The 12813-nt window shown below is 51.0% G+C and overlaps 1 protein-coding gene across 2 annotated transcripts in view; it reads left to right on the top strand.

Moving 5' to 3' along the window:
• Rbfox3 (RNA binding fox-1 homolog 3) overlaps positions 1-12813 on the top strand; it is a 424564-nt gene that overhangs the window by 227499 nt on the left and 184252 nt on the right. For both annotated transcript variants that reach the window (XM_057775782.1, XM_057775783.1), the window contains exon 3: positions 11789-11893. The gene's annotated coding sequence lies outside the window, so the exon portion shown is untranslated. The remainder of the gene's footprint in view (positions 1-11788; positions 11894-12813) is intronic.

The raw sequence follows: 12813 nt of genomic DNA, 5'->3' as shown, positions 1-12813 counted from the left end.
CTGGAAGAGCCGAAATCCAGTGGGTAGCTTCTCTCCCGTACTCCCACCCCACCCCTTCCCTTTTTTCCAGGGCCAGGTTCCAAAATACGACGATTCGTGTGAAACCTCCCAGTGAAAGCTCATAGGCAAACAACGAAAACATCCCACATTGGGGTGTGCACGCCGTCTCTCAACCCTCACGGAGAGAGGAGGCTGAGCGTGGAGGCCCTGATTACAAACCTAGAATGGAGTGTTTGCTGTTTTTGTTCAGCGGGACTTCCCGGCGCACGCCCTCAGCAGTTCGGCGTCCTGGATTTTAACAGTTGATTAGCAGCCCCCTCTGTGTTGGAGTTTTGATGACCCACGCTGGCCCTGCTTCTGACTGCCATGTCCCAGGCTCCTTCCTGGCCGCTGGTTAAGCAAATAGCACCTGGAGCCTCAGGATCGTCGTGCTTGGAGTGTGTTTACTCCACTCAGGGCGCGAATTGGGCTTAGTTGCCGAAAGGGCTCCAGCTGACAGTGCAGAGACAGAGCGAAGCGTGGAGAAGGCATAAGCTTACAGCAGCAGGCAGGCAGCTCTAGAGATGGGCTGGCTAAAGACCTGCTGGAGGCTTTGTCCCAATCCCCGCGACGATTGTTTTAGAAAGAGGGATTAAAAAAAAAAAGACACTTCTAGAAAAAGGCAAAGTGCCAAGCTTAACTTGTATGCTAGAAAAATCTTCACAGAGCTAATGGTAGAAGGTGAGGGAGTTGATGGTAACGCTTGGGGACTGGCCCCTGTCAGAGCAGGGTCTGCTGCAGGCTGTTATCAGCTCCTGACTACCAAGGAGCTGGCCCCAGGGATCAGGAGACTTGCTTAGCTTCATCAAAGAGCACCATTCTAACTGTGTGGTAAACACTGACTGGTTCCCTAGGAGCAGAAGGTTAAGGGTGCTCAGCACACAAGGAGGCACAAGGGCTACTTCTCTGTGCCATGATGTCATCCTTGCTCAGGACTTGGTGCAGCCATGGAGCTATCACAGCAACCCTGATGACAGAGTCTCCACCAGAGGTGGCGGTTCAAAGGGCTTGAGCCAAGGGCAGTGCTCAGAACACCGAATCAACAGAGACTTCCTCACGGCCCTGTTTGCAAAATGCTTCAACATTTGATGCATTGGGTCTGGTTGGGAGAGTATGCAGACTTTGGGATTCGAACAACCTGGGTCTGCAGTTTAAGCCAGGCCACATGCTGACTGTGTGGCCTTGAACAAGTGGCAATTTACAGCCAGCCTTCCTGTCTGAGTGATGAGCCGGTGGTTCTGGGGATGATGTGCTGTGCAGAAGGCTCAATGAGCCTGGAGAAAGAGCTGGGTCCCCTGCCAGTTCTTGGGGCAAGTGTTAGCTCTTTTCTTTAAGATGTGTGAGCTCATGTCTCTGTGTGTGCATATGTGCATGTGTGCATGTGTGTGTGCATATATACAAATATACATGTGTATGTATACCTGTAGGTGTATTTATATATTGCTATAAGTGTATACCAAAGGCTGTGTGGTTCATAACTTAAAACTATCATTTTTGTTTATCTGAAATTTCACATTTAGCTGGATGTCTGATAGTTTTACTGCTGAACTGTTGCACCAAGGCCTATCATTTCACTTTCAGAGCTAAATCAAATGCAGGTGCACAGAGGGCTGTCGCGGCCCTGCTTCCTGGCCCAGCTTTAGAAAGTCCGGGTTCCCCAAGCCGTGGTTTGACCTCATAGCTAAAATCTCTTTTCTTTCTAATGTCGGAAAGCCCTGTGGTTGCAGGGAGCAGACCACTGAGCTGCCCACACCCTGGCCATGATCCCAGGCTGGAAACCAAGGCAGTAGCTACAGCATTGACTCAGGGGCCATTCTGGCAACTCATCCCTGGCTCTACTTGCTCACTGGGCTGTAGTCTCTAGAACACTATTGATTTGGCTCCTGGGTCATATTTGATCTTCGCCAAGTCAGGTGTGGTAACACACACCTGTAATACCAACCCTTAGGAAGCTGAAGCAGGACTCTTGGGCCACAATGGTAAGCCATGTTGATACATAGATAGATAGGTAGGTAGGTAGATAGATAGATAGATAGATAGATAGATAGATAGATAGATAGATAGATAGATAGATAGATAGATAGATAGATGGTGGACCAGAAAGTTAAGGCGTCTGCTGCCAAGCCTAATTCCTGAGTTCAATATGGCACACATGGTAGAAGGAGAAAACTGACTCCTACAAGTTGTCCTCCGACCTCCACACTCAGCATAGTATATGGAAGCCCCCTCCCCATACTTGATAAACACAATAAAAGCTTTTAAAACAAGCAAACATTTGATCTTCCTTAAACAGTACCCCACAGCGTGTCTAGTCAAGGCTCCCAGACACAACCCCTCCTCAGAGAAGTTCCTTCAGCCTTGCTCTGCCCCCAGGATCCGCCGCAGTTCTTTCCCAGCCGCTGCTGTCCCTAGAGTGCCCCCTCCCTTATCTCTTCAGCCCCATCCTACCCCCTTCCATTTTTACTTGGCAAATTACACCCTGGTCTTCCCTGGCTGCTCAGTGGGTGGTGTCAGGCCCTGGCAGGTTCAGGAGCCAGCAGCAGGGGGCAAAGACACTTGCAAAGAGGAACTAATAGGAAATGAAATAGCTTTTCTCCTCCGAAGACCCCTCCCTGCTCTGCCGGTAGACCCACCCCTTGCAGCGTGAATTGTTTCCAATCCAATCTCGTGTTTATTGAAGTTCCCTCCAGGGTAAGCTTGGGAGACGTCTCCCCCAGCCTCGTAGAGTGGCCTTATTTACCAGAATCCCCTCGGCATGCCATTTAAGCATCTCCATTAACATTTCCTGCGTCTTGCTCATTGCAAGCATGGGCCCTGGGAGACCTTTGGGGTGGCGGCACAGCGGCGGCCTGCAGGAATGCGGGGCTGATTTTAATTGGTTTGAAACTGCTGCTGTCGACCACAGAGGGGTCCCTTTCCTTGAGTAATGACCTGGAATTTGATCACGAGGCTTTTTGTGAGTTTGTAACACTGGAAGTACAGCTGTGTGAGATCAAAGCCACGCATGTTGCAGGCTGTGGCTCATGCCAAGTCTAGCTGTAAAAGACCTAGCTGGTTAGAGGCACAGCCAGGAGGGGGCGCTACGGAGCGAGTTTCCAGCAGCTGCCTGTTGTCCTAGACTTAATGGTGTGAGGACAGTCCACCATTAAAGATGGGAGATCCCGGGAGAGCCCTCACCAGGGAGCCTCCTGGGACAGGTCACTCTGCAGAGGACCCCAGGATGCTCATGCCCCCCCACCCCTCTTCATGCGGTGGAGGAGAAGTCACTTTGTAAGAGTGCTGGTGTTCCTTATAAACTTGAGGAGCTCTGCTTGACAAGGAAAAGTAGCCAGAAACCCAGCCCTCTCTAGTGGCCTTCGTGAGGGGTGGGGCTGCCCAGAGGACTGAGGCCAGTTCTCCTACCTGGAAGATGACAGGGAGGCCTGGGCTCCTGGGAGCAGGAATGGTCGTAGTCTAGAGATTGTCATTTGGAACAGGTAGAGTAGGTCTTCTTGGGTAAAATCACCTGATTCTGCCTGAAATCTCGCTGTCAAATCCATTCTCCAGTTGCTTGTCCACTAAACCACTAGCCAGACCCTAAGCTCTGTTTATCTATCTATCTATCTATCTATCTATCTATCTATCTATCTATCTATCTATCTATCTATCTATCTATCTATCCATCCATCCATCCATCCATCCATCCATCCATCCATCCATCCATCTATCCATCTATCTATCTATCTATCTATCTATCTATCTATCTATCTATCTATCTATCTATCTAATCTATCTATCCATCAATCTATCATCTCTATCTATCCATCCATCCATCTATCATCTACCTATGTATCATATCTATCTATCTATCATCTATCTATCTATCTATCTATCTATCTATCTATCTATCTGTATCTATCCATCCATCCATCATCTATCTATCTATGTGTTTATTTGTTTATATGGAAGAATCTCACTGTGTAGTCCTGGCTAGTCTAGAATTTGATATGTAGACCAGACTGGCCTCAAGCTTACAGAAATTTCTGCCTCCTGAGTACTAGGATTAGAGTTGCAGTCCACCACCTGGCCCTCCTGTGCTTCTGGGTGCACAAAACCTCATGCTTCTGGCCATTGTCATCTCATGCAGATAAGCAAGCCCGACACCTTCCCCCAAAGGCTTGTGGTATAGCTACACAGCCAAAAAAAAAAAAAAGTGGGGGAATTGGATAACTAAGACAAGCCTCAGACGTGTCACACGAGCTACCCATGGTGGTTAACATGACACTGTCCAGCCCTGCTGCCTTTCCTACAGAGGTGGGAGGTGTTACCGAAGGGTTTCCCTACATATCCCAGACTGGACTTTACCTTTCAGCTTTTTCCCGGCATCCCAAATACTGACATCACAGACATGGGGTACCATGGTCAGTTTGCCGAGTCATAAAAAAGAAATAAAGAGTCCCAGATAAACCTTAGTGCCCTCTGAGCACATCCAGCTTCACAGTCCCCCACAACCAAGAACAGCTCTGAGCGGCCATTTGGTAACTGCTTTTTATCCTTGAACAAAAAAAAAAAAAAAAAAAGGAAAAACAAAAAAAGAAAAGAAAACCTTAAGCCTTCCTAGGTGTGAAAAAGTGGCTCAGGGGCTAACGGGCTTGCAGAGCACTCGTGAGACCCTGAGTTAGAACCACCAGAACCCATTTATAAAACAAACAAATAGGCACGGGGCGGTGGCTTGTGCCTATAGTCCTAGCACTGGAGGTGGAGACAGGACGATTCCCAGGGACCACTGTGCAGTTATCCTTGATGTCAACAAGCTCCAGGTTCAGTGAGAGACCCTGACTCAAGTAATGAGGTGAAGACCCACAGAGGAAGGCACTTGTGTTGACCACTGACTGCCACACATGCATGCGGGGGCCACACACCTGTGTGTACATATGCGCACATAAGTGTAACACACACATGCACACACACATACACACAAACACACACGCACACACCCATACACACACACGCACAGAGAGAAACCTTCCCCTACATGAATGATAGATGACCTGGCTATGTCTTTTTCAAGGCTACGCCTCTAACACCTGTCTTTCGGCTCTTGCATTGGGGAGCTCTTTTGGAGAGCGACCCTGAGACGCTAGGTGCTTGGCTCCCTGTGCACCAGGCAGTGAGCAATTGGTCTCAGCACGCACCAGATCCTGCCCCACCCTCCAACACTGTGGACCTGGCAGTGCTCATCTCTGCCTTGCTCTGCCTTCATCTGCACTCGGCTGCCGTCAGTCATGCCCACATGTGTGTATTCAGGAGCAAGGAGGACAACCTGCTGAGAGGGGCTATGACCTGACTTCTGCTAGTTCATCGGTTGAGGGGAGGCTCAGTGGTCCTACCTGCTCCTGGGGACTCTTGGTCACCCCATCTGCTTCCCTGTCACTCCTGAAAGCAGCCTGTCCTAGGAAAACATTTAAGATAATGCATAAGATAGTCTTACTGATGCCAACACATGGCAGGTGGGGGCAGGAAGATCAGAAGTTCAGAATCACTGTTGGCTGCATAAGTTCAAAGCTAGCCTGAGACGCGAGAGATCCTGCCTTAAAACACACACGTGCACACATTCTCTCTGGGGATTTCCTGTTAACCCGCTTACCTGTGGCACCCATGCAAGTCTCTGTGGTTATGACTGAGATGCCACTTAGGGGCTATGACCTCTCACTGACCTCCAAGACGGCCTGACCACCTGAGCCCTCAACTCGGTTTGTCAGGAACAATCCACGGAGAGGACCCGGGCTTCTCTATCTGTGGCCTCCACCTCTGTGAGTTCAACCAACCACAGATGGAAATATTCAGGAAAAATCATTGCCCCTGCCCTGAGTGTGCCAAGACTTCTTTCTTCCTCGTCACCAGTCCCTAACAATGCAGAGCTCAGCCAATTACAGGTGTGACACTTGACCAGTTTCTTGAGTAGCCTGGTAAGGGTTCCTTGTCTGTTGGGGGGATGGGGAGATGGTTCAGCAGGAAAAACACCGGCTATGTAGCATAAGGACCTGAATTCAGATCTCCAGCACTGATGTAAAAAACTGAATGTGGGGTACATGCCTGTAACCCCAGGGCTAGAAGAGGCAAACGGGAGCCCAGGGGTTCACTGTTCCATCCATCTAGCCAAAGGCAAAAATGCTCCAAGTTCAGTAAGAGACCCCATATCAAAAACTATAGGGGACACTTTCTGTCACCCCATCTCTGCATGGGCATTCTTCGGAAAGTGGATTCACATACACTACACACACGTGTGCCTCCACACACACCAAGTAAATAAATAATAAATACATGAATGAGACAGTTTAAGTAAATAAGTATTTGAGAGAGAGGGAGAGCAAGATGATTCTGTGATTAAGGGCTTTGTCACCAAGGATCACCAAACCCAATGACTTGAGTCCATTTCCCAAGCCATCATTGTGGAAGGAGAGACCTGACCCCCACAAGTTCTCCTCTGACTTCCGCAGGCATGCCGTGACCCACATATCCATAGCCGCATCCACATATAATAAATAAAATGTAGTGAAAATTGACCTATATGTATATATGGGGTATTTGCATAGGTTTTATGCAAATATTTCACCACTGTATCTTGGGCTTTTGAGCATCTTTGGATTCTGATATCCATGGAGATCCTGGAGTCAGTGCCTCCCAAGAGACCAGGGCACCTGGCTTTGCATGTGACCATGGGAGGATGGGCAGGGTTTATTGCCAAGGGCTTCTGGTATGCTCAGGAACTTGAGCGCAAACCCTGCTCTCCAGGTAGCTTTGTTGGGAGCCTAAGACCGCCAATCCCTTTGCAGCTCACGGTGGTAGGAGTCAGGGTTCTGGATCAGCAAAACTGCAGGTCTGGCCTCCTGTGATTTACAGTAGTTAGCAATCCAAGTCCTTATACAGCAGGCAGACAGGACCGCACCTGCCCTGTCCCTCCCCCCTTCCTCAAGGCTGTCCCCAGACCCTTTGGGAACCATAGAGGCTCCCTCTCTATTCCCCTACATCCAGACAAGACAGCCCTGATCGCAGCCTAGGGATGGCTCCACCTGGGGCCTGCAGGGTGGGGTGACAGAGAGATGAGTGACCAAGGAAGCCATGCTACATGGAACCCTTCACACTAAACTTTAGTGCTCTGTGGCCAGACCTGTGCCTGGGAGGTTTCTCTTTCTGAATACCCCTGGCCTGATACTACACTAAGCAAGCCCTTGCTTGCAGTCAGCAGAAGCCTCTGTCACCCTGCTGCCCCACCGCTGACAGCCAGTGTGACCATGTAAGAGCCAGACAAATGGGTTTCAGAAGTGGGAGAAGGAACCATGGGGAGTGGGCTGTAGCAAACTGGCCAGCGCCAGCAAGAGCAGGGGGGCGGGCTCATCCATTCTAGACTCTCAAGTGCTACCAAAGTGCGGATTGTGTGTTTTGTGGTGAGCCTCCCACCATTCTGCTGAGGTTGCCTCCTGGGACCACTGTGATGGCTACCACGTCACACTGTAGAGGCTGCAGAGGTCACAGAGAAGTCACCCCCCTTTCCCCTGTCTTCACCTAAGCTCTACCCAGAGAAGACTCGAGGGAGCATGGGCAGTTTATTGAGCCAATAAAATCTCAAGTATACAAGTTCCAGAGACCCCTGGGATTTGTTTACTTCCTGCAGGGGTCAAGGATTTCCCAGCCTGAGATCTTTTGTTCTACCATTCCAGTGTCCCCAGCCTAGGAAGACACCTGTCACCTGAGAGCAAGCTGTACTATCTGTGCCCACCTTGGGACACTGTTCTGTTAGCCTGTCATCCTGACTTGAACACACAGAGAGACTTGTCCCTTCCCCTTGCATGATCTAGTCATGTACCACCTACTCATACTCCTGCCAGGAAGAGGGGGCACACTGTTATGGTGAAAACAAAATGCTGCAGGTCCCCAAGTGTCAACAGTGGGCATGAGACCATGGCAAGCCACAAAAGCAGCCGGGTCCCAGGCAGCGAGCCACGTGGTGGGTGAGAAACAGAGACATGGATAGGCACAGGCCATGCAGAGTGAAGTTGGATATTTATTTAGTGGGTTATGGAGGGGAAAGGGAAAGGGGGAAGGGGAGAAGGAAGGAGAGAGAGAAATGGGAGGAGGGGAGAATGGAGAGAGGCAGAAACTGCCTCTTTGGGAAGGAGATGGAAAAGGAGGGACTGCAAGCAGAAGGAAGATCTGCTCTGCCTTCCTCAGTGGTGGACTGTGTGTGTGTGTGTGTATGTGTGTGTGTGTGTGTGTGTGTGAGAGAGAGAGAGAGAGAGAGAGAGAGAGAGAGAGAGAGAGAGAGAGAGAGAGGGAGGGAGAGAAAGGGGTAGGGGTAGAGGCGGGGCTTGTCTCTTAAAGGAACAGGACATATGATTACACCTATTGCTTGTTCTGTTGGCTGTCTCTTTTTTATTTCTTTTTGGAAAACCTTCCCAGCCCCCTTTCAGTCCAGCCCTCCTCTTTGGCTCTTGGATCTTCCCTGGTATGTCTCATTCTCAGCAGCTCCACCTCACCTTGGTACCCACAGCCCTGAGAATTGATTCTGAACACAGTTAGCCCTAGTACACGGTGCTCGGTGTGGCATTGCTGTGTTGCAGCTGTTGGCACATCGTAAGAATTGAGAAGCAATAGTCAGGAAGTGGGGAAGAGTGCTGGGACCAGAAGAGGGTTAGGGAGACACCGCTAGGGAGCCTGGTGCAAAAGTGATGGTCTTGGGGCTGGGGCTGACGCTCAGGCTGGGCATCCTCACTGTAGCCTTGCCCAACTTTGCAGAGTCAAGACGGCCAGCAGGTTCTAGACTTATGACTGTGAAGTTCTTATCCCCATGGTGGCTTTTTCAGTGTCTTTACTCTACTACTGAGGCATACCCCCAACTCCTGCAGGGATGTATGGGGCTCTTCTAGTCTCTTGGCAGAAACAGCCTTCCCAGGAGTCCAATCTAGAAGAGAACTCCAGAGGCCCAGTGAACAGAACCAATGGGAGCAGGCTGGCCAGGTGGCCAGATAGATTGATGACTGATCTCATGGCTCTCAGGAGAAGGTGACCTGTCTGTCCAGCGTCTACAGGGCAGGCTGGCTCCATTGGGAGTTGCCAGCCCAGTCTCAAGCCAAGCCCACCTCACTCTTCATTTTAAGAGTGAGGCCCACCCACACCCTGGGATTCATCTCCCGTGAGGGGACAGATGGTAGATGTCAAATCAGTCAAGGAAAACCTAGATTATGTTGGGATGCATGGCTGGGACCCTGCCAGGGAGACACAAAAGCTGACCACCAAAAGTTCCACAGTCCTGTAATCTGGCCAGATGGGCCAGGCAGTGAGCTCCTGTAACAGAACCCTGCCCTGCATGTGTGTTTTAGATCCAGGCTGCTAGCTCTCATGAGGTTGTAGAAGCCGAGGCAGCATGAGGGTAGAGTATCACTCTACCTAGGAGAGCAGAGAACATTCCCTCAGCAGAGAGCTGCAGGCCTGGGCAGAAGCCACAAGGAATGGGGGAGGTGGAGGAGGGGCTTTTAATTCAGAACTCATTCGGAGCCCCAATCCTATGTTGTGTGGACCTCAACAGGTGGAAAAAGGTAGCCACTGGTGAGCTGTCCCCACGGGAATGCTGGAAATACAGAAGAGACAGGAATGCAGGAACCATCCCTAGGGTATAGATGGGAGAAGACTGGCAGAAGCTTTGAGATGGTAACAACCTTCTCCAGGAGCACAGCTGGGGTTCTATGCAGGCTAGCCAGCAAGGGGGTTTTGGAAACTTGCAAGGACCCAGCTGTGCAAAAGGTGGGAAGCTGGGAGTCCTGAAGGAAAGTGGTATGGCTGACTGTGAAGAGCCTAGCTCCTTGAGAATGTGGACTTAATTTGGAAGCCTTGAAAACACCACCAAGATATCTAGAAACTCGCCCGCCCTTCTTTTGTGTGCGTGTGTGTGGTACATTTGTGTGTGCATATGCACATGTGTGCAAACGCATGTGGAGGCCAAAGGTCTACATTCAGGGTCTTCCTGAGTCTGACTTTTTGAGGCAGTCTCTCACGGGGCCCCTGGGCTCACCTGATTGGTCTAGACTGACCGTCCGGTCAGCCCATGGTCTCTTCCTATCTCTGTCTCCCCAGTGCTGGGATTACAGGTGTGTGTTACAGCACCCAGCTTTTTATGTTGGTGGTGGGGACCAGACTCATGTCCTCACGCTTGTGTGGCTGGCCCTTTATCCACTAAGGCATCTCCTCAGTCCCCAACTTTTGCTTTTTGAAAGAAGTGAGCTGGAACACGCGTGACACACGAGAGACCGCAGGTGGGAGCTGAGACGGGAGCCCGAGGACAGTTGTGCTGTTATGAATGAACACGTGTTCACCACATGTTGAGTGCTACCGCATGTGGGTGTTGGTCTGGGCACTGCATACATGGGGTCACCTGGTGTGCTGTCAGGAAGCCATCGGGGCCCATGCGAATGACTCCACAGATGATGCTAACCTGCCATGGTCACATGGCCACGAGAGGACAGGGTGGAAAAGGACAGAGGAAAACTTCAGGGTGCAAAGTCAGAGAGGAGACACTGCCCAACATTTAGAGATCTCAGGGAAGAGCATCTAGCCCTGAGGTCAGGTTGACTTGTTGGAAGAGTTCTCAGAGAGGAGGGCAGAGGTCAGGAAGGAGGAGGATGTAGAAGGAGAAGGGTGAGGCTGTGTAGGTCAGGTGAGGAAGGTTCTGGAGGGGTGGAGTAAGAAAGAGTCCTTAATTTGGGTGAGTTTGCTCGCTGTGCAGAATCCCTTCCCAACCGCAAGTGTCTAACCCATAAGCAGCCGCTTTTAGGAAGGTGGATGCGGACTGCTCTGCTGAGCGGCTATGGGCATGTGCCATGTCACACATTCGCTTCTCAGAGTAAGAGAGACTGGAAACCCAAGGTCAAGATGCGGGCAAACCTCGTCTCAACCTTATCACAACATGCAGGAGAGGAGAGGCTGCTCACAGAGGACCTAACCCTCGTAGAAAGGTGCCATCCTCGCAGCTAGTCATCTACCAGGCCCCTCTCCAAATGTTTTCAAGTTGGGTGTTGGTAATTCACCATGTGGCCCTGGATCTACCCGTTGCTGACATGGTCCAGCAGAGATGCAGGACCTAGAGCTCCCTGGACTTGGCCACACGCTCTAACATCTGGCTGAGAGCCACTGTGAGAAGCACCATGTTGTATGCTGTGAGAGACAGCTCAGGATAAAGAAAGGATGCCTGTGGCTAGTAGCTTGGAGGAACTCTAGCAGGTTGGGATGGAAGGGCAGCCTAACTGAGCTCCAAGGCATCATTACAGGCCCCTTGGGGTAGGACATTGTCACTGAGGTTGAGCCCAGTGCTTGAGAGGCTGGCAGTGGAAGTGACATTAAGGACACAGCCACATAAAGGCTGTGCTGGCTGGAAAGGCAAAAAGGCCCCTTGTGGGAGACAGATCAGAGGGGCCATCCTCAGTGGTCCTCCTTTGTCACCTTGTCCCCCACCGACACCCTCCCTCTAATCCACGATGTCTTCTCACCTTGCCATTGTCACCTTCCCCTTTCAGAGCCATGACTAGCCAGCGAGCACCTAGTTATCCCCGCCCCCCTCTGCTCTGCAATATTTCCTCCTTCACAGTGTTCAAAGACACTGCATTATATCCTGTGATATTTCTAATCAAGAACACAGGACAATATGCGTCTGATGTCTCCCCGACATGAGAGGAGATTGAAAATGATTTCATTCTCTTGTTTTCCTTTTCAAATGCAGCGCGAAGTCAGAAGGACCAAGGGGAACCGGCCAGCCTTCCCCGGAGCTGGCCCACAGGCCTCTTCGGCGGGAACCTGTCCTAGGAGTGGCCCATTCTGCAAACAGGTGTGTGTTTTCTACTCTGCCGTGGCTGGTTCTCAGTGACCAAGGATGACCCATGTGGGCAGGGGAGGGGGGTCAAGTGCTGTGAGAACAGGGGTCAATAGAGGGGAGCCATGCTCTGCCCAAAAGAGTGTTCGCACTGTTCCCACCATGTGAATCCCCCGCCCCCTTGCCCCTGTGTTGTTCACCTGCCCTTACCCCTCCCCTCACTAAAATGCAAATCAGTATGTACATAATAGATAATTAATAGACTGATCAGCCAGCAAGGGAGGTAAGTAGATAAATAATTTTAATTATCCTTGGGTTGCTCATAAATTCCCTCACTGCCGTTTTATTAAACTCTGTTTACAAGAGTCATTTATATTCCGTGTCGCCGTGCCAAACTCTCCTCCCTTCCTCCTCCCTGGCTCCCTCCAGGTCTGACCTAGGGTGGCATCCCACCGCGTGACCACAGGCTCTGCTTCTAGCAGGGTCTGGGTCCCAAGGAGGGAGAAAGCTTTGCCCAAGTGGCCAGGTTAGACAGCGGGAGGGAACACGGGCTCAGCGTAGCCCGGGAGCTCCAGCCCTTACTCCCCGGTGTGGCTTGGGCCAACTGGGAGCCTTGGTTACACTTGGCACCTGTGCTGTGGCTATGAATTCATTCTTCTCCCCAGGGATGCCCTTGGCCTATGAATAGACCTGGCTGAGGTTTCCTCGGTGCTCTGAATGCCAGGAGAGAATGCAGGTTGCTAAACATAAAGTAAAGCTCCTACAGAAGATCAGGGCCAGACTCTCCCAGGCTATCCCAGAGGTGTGGCTGGTGGGAAACCAGGCCACTCCTCCTCCTCCTCCCCAGATACCCTGGCCTTGGTTAGTGGGTCTTGGGAACTGTGGTGGCAAGTGTGTGCCTGGTTCCCACGGAGCTGAGCGTCAGAGAGGTGCTG

The sequence above is a fragment of the Chionomys nivalis genome, chromosome 7, assembly GCF_950005125.1.
Source record: "Chionomys nivalis chromosome 7, mChiNiv1.1, whole genome shotgun sequence".
NCBI classification, from domain to species: domain Eukaryota; kingdom Metazoa; phylum Chordata; class Mammalia; order Rodentia; family Cricetidae; genus Chionomys; species Chionomys nivalis.
Note: the sequence above shows the minus strand (reverse complement) of the source record. Positions and strands in the feature narration are given on the sequence as shown.